Source organism: Megalobrama amblycephala, linkage group LG9 (assembly GCF_018812025.1).
Source record: "Megalobrama amblycephala isolate DHTTF-2021 linkage group LG9, ASM1881202v1, whole genome shotgun sequence".
In the NCBI taxonomy this organism is placed as follows: Eukaryota; Metazoa; Chordata; class Actinopteri; order Cypriniformes; family Xenocyprididae; genus Megalobrama; species Megalobrama amblycephala.
The window spans coordinates 23,177,410-23,183,446 of record NC_063052.1 but is presented as its reverse complement, the minus strand read 5'-3'; the positions used below and the strand labels follow the sequence as shown (position 1 = coordinate 23,183,446).

Here is a 6,037-nt window from a genome sequence, read left to right as displayed (position 1 = left end):
GGATAATGAGCTGAATCACGGACTTCTGACATGGCTCTCTTTTCATACAGATTACATAAACACAGAAGGTTTGTTTTCGATTTGACTTACACATTTTAAAACTTGACATTTCAACGTTTTTTCAGACATAAGTATAATTTTTTTATGATTAGTATTCACTAAGTTACAGTTCATTTTCTGAGAACTATCAGATTGGACTTCGTTCAGAGGGAGATGAGAGATCACGCATCATGTTAGTTTTCTTTATTTTTCAAAAAGCACAACATTTTGTTTTTACTCTGAGTGTACACAAATAAAAGAAGACATTCTATAGTTTCAATTGATATATATTACTTATGTCTCTATGACAAAATATGATGGAGTATTTTAAGTCTGTTTTGCTGCAATGTGAAAAAAAACCTGCAAAACGCGCCGGCGCGTTACCCGACTCCAGAGAGGTAATGTCTTATTATGCCGCTTTCATCGTCGCTCAGATCGTCTTCAGAATCAGTGAGCGCTTGTTCATAAGCATCCGGCTTGTCGAAGAAGTACTTCAAAACATTTTCGGTGTAACGGCCACGGTTCTTCATTGAATTTTGATATCAGCTAGAGCCGGCCAGAGCGCTGCATAATAAGTAGCCACGCTTCCCAGTATGGAAATACACACAGACAATGACACGCCCCTACTGCGTGCTAGAATCTCCGAAAAACAAGCCGATTTCGACCTCAAAATGTACGCTTTTAAATATACCAATACTGCTATCTCAAACACGGAAAGGCTTCTTCATGATCTCAACTAACAGATTCTGCAAAAAAACGAAAATCACCAATTTTGAAAAAAAATGCTTCTTTCTCATTTTGCTCGAGAGTTGTGCTGCCGACTTGTGTCCCTGGATTCCGTGACGGGTCACATATTGTCCGCCTACTTATTGCACATGCAGACGGCAGGGAAAATTCCCTTTTTTAACAATACCACAGCAATACAATCTTTTGTTGTGTTCTCGTCATTTTACTGACGACTGCTTCTCAAACCTCGGGGAGTTTAACGCAGGATTCACAAAATGCTTGGTCTTAAAATATGGATCACTGCCCAGTTTATTTGGACCACCTTGCTCCTCTGAATCTCAACCTGTCAGTACCTGGATGGGATACCTCCTGGGAGTGGCTAGGTTTCTACTGAAAGAGATGTTAGTAAGGCCAGCAGAGGGTGCTCACCCTGTGGTCTGTGTGGGTCCCGACTCCTAACGCCCCAGTATAGTAACGGGAACAGATGTCCTGACTCTGTAGGGATGTAACCCCGGCATCCTGGCCAAATTTGCCCATTGGCCTCTGTCCATCATCATTGCCTATATATATACTGATTAGCTTCATCCCTGTGTCTCTTCTCCACTAATTAGTTGGTGTGTGGTGGGAGTTCTGGTGCAATATGGCTGCCGCTGTATCATCCAGGTGGATGTTGCACATTGGTGGTGGTTGTGGTGATTCCCCCCTTCCATGTGTAATGTGCTTTGAGTACCCAGAGTAAATTTAACAAATTATTATTATTATTATTATTATTATTATAAGAGTCCAGAAATGATCCGATCTTCCCCTCACTAATGGGTGTCATGATCCTGACATTAAAAAAAACTGTCCATGGTGATCCTGACATTAACAAGAAGGACTACAGTGATTTATGAGAGGTTCAGCAAAAGTGTAGGTTTTTTTTTTTTTTTATGAAATCAGACTTTATATTTATCACTTGATTTATTAGATGAATTGGACTTCAGCTAAAATAAAATTAAACTTCTTAGTATCTACTTTCATTTTACTGGTAGGCTACTTATTTTTTTAGTTTCTATAGGCTCAGTATTCCAATACTAACTAACCCCCTTTATTTTTTTCTCCTGACCATAGATGGCACAAAATCTCATCTCAGCACTTTTGATGAATGGCTACGCTATTTTCTATTTTGTCATTTGATTTGAATATCAACATTTGTGAAGTTCTGTCAATCTAAACAGTTTTGAGGTTTATTGATCTAATATCATAGTTCAAAAAATATTGAACTATGACATTTTTGTCAGGGTTATGTCTGTTTTGAGTTTTTGATCTGGGGCCATTTCAGAAAGGAGGTTAAGTGAGAACTCTAAATATGTTAACCCTGAAAAGAGAGAAAACTCTGGGTTTTCCGTTTCAGAATGGGAGGTATGTCAAACACGAGAAAGCAGGGTAAGTCAAGCCCGTTTCTGAAAGAGAGTTAACTTCAATGGTAACAATGGTACAATGGTAACTTACTCTGTGAACCTAAACTGGTCAGGAGCAGGTTTTCTTCGGTAAACCCAGAGTTTCTTTCGGTCTCTTCCCCCTTTTTAAAGTGCAAGTGATGTTTAAATTGTTCATTCATTCGTTCATGCAGCAAAAATGCTTTTCTTACTGAGTGTTTTTTTGTTCTATTTCAAGTACAAATATCTAAATATTCTTAAATCAAGACGGATATATTTTCTATATAAGAAAATGATATAAGATATTTAGTCGTGTTTCCTTGGGGGATCTAAATTAAGTGCATTTTACTTAAGTAAAATTATCAATATCTGCCAGTGTGGTAATAAAAATAATCTTAATGCAAATGGAAAACAAGATTATTCGGAGTGTCTATTACTAAGTGCAAATTTACAGTAGCCCCGCCCACCAATGTAATACAAGGTAAAAAACATAATGTGTGAATAATGGGTTCAGTGGTGTAAGCAGTAGCGTGTTGTGTGCAGAGAATTAACTTGTGACGCGATTGACTTGGTTCAAATCCGCATTCTGCAGAGCTTATTTGAAGATATCTCCTTCATCGTGCATTCATATCTACAAACCATCATGACAGAAAGCTAGACCCTTACAGAAGATTGGATTTCCCAGTACTGCCAATATCAATGGTCACAGTGTCTCTCAATCCAATGCCAACAACATCAAAGATGGCAGAGGAGTACCTCTCCATCCTGCGACATGATGGACATCCTCTGGAGTGGTACATGGAGGAATTTTTGGATTATTCCCATCTGGTGAGTTGGAGCGAGTCCTCGCTCAAGGCCTTATTTTGGATAGGACTGGATAGTGAGCTATATCAGTTCCTGTCTCCAGTTCCTGTCTCCTTGTCATTATAATTTGCCCCTAGTCGATTTCATTAATTTCATCGTCTGGCTATATAAGTCTGATTTCTTGGTTGAAGTTAAGGAGGACAATAACACTTATCCAGTCCTATCCATAAAGAGTTTGGCCACTCCAGCTCACCCCAATCCTGCAACCAAATCCTCCACATCCCTTAACATTGGGACCATCATGGCCAATCCAGAGATCACTCCAGCCCCAGATTCCATTCCAGAGCAATCAGTCAAGATGGCCACCACCACACCTGAGCCCTCGGTCAAGATGGTCGTTGCCACGCCTGAGCCCTCAGTCAAGATGGCCGCCGCCACGCCTGAGCCCTCGGTCAAGATGGGCGCCGCCGAAAATGAGCCCTCAGCCAAAATGGCCGCCATGCCTAAGTCCTCTCCGGAGCTAATGGAGGACTTATGGCTGATCGACTTCTGATCAGAGCCAGTGTCTTCTCCAGCCCCTGAGTCCGCTCCAGTGTCTTCTCCAGCCCCTGAGTCCGCTCCAGTGTCTTCTCTAGCCCCTGTCCAGAGTCCAGTGATGGCTTCAGCCCCTGACCAGAGTACAGAGATGACTCTATGACATTGTTGACTCCAACAGATGTGCCCGCTCCAGCCCGCGAACCCACTCCAGACTCCGCTCCAGCCTAGAAACCCATAGCTCCTCCCAAGAAAATTTTGGGGGGGCCCATATAAATCGTGGCCATAGTGGTCGAGCCTGGGGTCCGCGCCAAGGCCACGGAGGCTGCACCGCCATAGCCCCCTGAACTGCCCTATCCTCCATGGCACCTTGAACTACAGGTACTGCCCTGGAGGCTTCCTGTCCTGCCTAAGATTGTCCTAGTCAGCCTACAGGACAAATATTCATATGCCTGTAGGCTATATAAGTTATAGAATAATTTTTACTTTTAATGGGATTCTGCTTTTACGGTGGCCAGGAAGTGCAAAACAACATTACAAAGTGTGAAACACTTTTACGAAGCTCGAGACAAATTTACATTTTGGAAAACATTTTTACCTATAATAAAACACAATTATGTGAGAAAAACACTTTTACCAAGGACAAAACAAATTTACATTTTAGAAAACAAATTAACAAGACGCAAAACACTTTTACCAGTCCGAAACAAATTTACAATGACAGATTCTTCACGGAAAGGGAATGTACCATACACCGGAAGTGGCGCGGTGAAAGGTGTTGTGGTTGTGGAGTAAATGGCGTAAATAAAGTTTATGGTGACCGAACATGGACTGCGGCCGAGGGATGTTTTGCCCGTTTTGTGGCAAACACATGAGCAGCTTAACGTGGTTTTGCTTTACGTGTGGTCGGTGTTTGGAGTTTCTAAAGGACGCGGGCCAGACGGAAACACAGGGGACGTCTCGACAGCCGGACAGTGCTAAGCAACGTAAGCTGTTATTTGTTATTTTTTAGTGTAGCAAAACGCTAGCTATCTGAGACCATGTGAATAAAAATCAGTAATGCTAATAATGATGTTTTGAGCGGCTTATAACTTTCTGTTTTGAAACGGAACTCTGTCCATTTCAGCAGAACAACCATGCCCATCATACAAACAGTTCATGGAGTACAGAAGCTCGAAGTCAGAAGAACGGCAGTCTTTTAACTATTTTAACTATGTCTTTACTACTACTACCTTTTACTCAAAACTACATTATAGACTTTATCATGGAGCTAATAATTTTTCTGTTTTATCATGTTTCAGAAATGCACCAGGACATTCATCAACAATTCAGCCAGGACAGGTAATAAGGCAGACTGGCACCATGACATTTCTTGCTTTCAGTGTTGTTGTTTCAGACATTTTAATCTTTTTTCCAGATAGTAATATCTGATGCTGAGGATCTGGATCCACCTGAAAAAAACTTCTTGCTACAGGTAAATAATAATAATAATAAAATCATAATGACTGACATTATTTAAATTTATTTAACTTATTACATGGGGAGGACACTTTTTTTTTTGTAAGATGTTAACATGGAAATTATAATTTCCCAACAGTAAATGCACAGACCTGTATTCACCAAATGTTGAGCAAGAGGACGAAGAGCCAGTTGCTGTCAATGTGAAGAATTTCCAACTCACAGCAATGTAATATGACAGCTTTTGACTATAGCACTCCTGTTTTTTCACTGTAATAAAAATCAGTACAATTACAATAGGGTTTCAGCTCTTCAAGCTTGAACCCCTAACTATGTATCTGAATTGTTTTTCTTTGCAGAAGGCCAGGCTGCTGTGTCTGTGGAAGATGTTTTGATGTTTGCTACTGGGCTGTCTTCACTTCCCCAATCTGGCTTGGAACCACTGCCACAAATAGAGTTCCTGGATTACCATGTTCCCAATGGCAAATACATGTACAAACTCCTTGAAATTACCACTCCTAGACTCATACACTTTGATTAAGCCACAAATGGACTTTGGAATTCAAAATAGTCCAGGATTTGGCTGTTTTTAAGCTAAATTATGGATGACCCCTAGAGTTAAGACTCTGAAAACATTGTTGTTGTTGTTAAAGGTTCACTTTAAAGTGCAGTTCCCAAAATTGTTTTTATAATGTAACATTATGTGAGCATGTTTTTTTTCTCACTGTTAACATTTTGAAAATGTTTTAGATTTGTGACTCTTAAACTGGGATCCCTTTGTGAATCACTGTTTTAAATAAAGAAACAAGTAGTTCAAGAAGTTTTGTTTTCTAGACTACAAAAAATTAATAAATACCTAATCAAATAGTAATAAATTACTTCACACTTAAAAACAATTAAAGTGTGGGTGACAGATTCATAAACATTGTGTTCAGACAGACAGCAGTATTCCACCACTACAAAAACCCCTCCCTTTTTGATAATTTCATAGCTGAGCTATTTCTTTTAGTTTCATGTACAGTTCTGATGCAGATTCCCAGTTCTCTGGCTTCTGTAAC

The 6,037-nt window shown here is 40.1% G+C and overlaps 1 long non-coding RNA gene across 1 annotated transcript; it reads left to right on the top strand.

Annotated features, from left to right (window-relative positions):
• Positions 1-3,073: 3,073 nt before the first annotated feature.
• LOC125275351 lies at positions 3,074-5,440 on the top strand. Its single transcript, XR_007186434.1, has 4 exons — positions 3,074-4,862; positions 4,939-4,995; positions 5,119-5,208; positions 5,339-5,440. It is a non-coding gene; the product is annotated as an uncharacterized LOC125275351 (long non-coding RNA).
• The last annotated feature ends 597 nt before the right edge of the window (positions 5,441-6,037 follow it).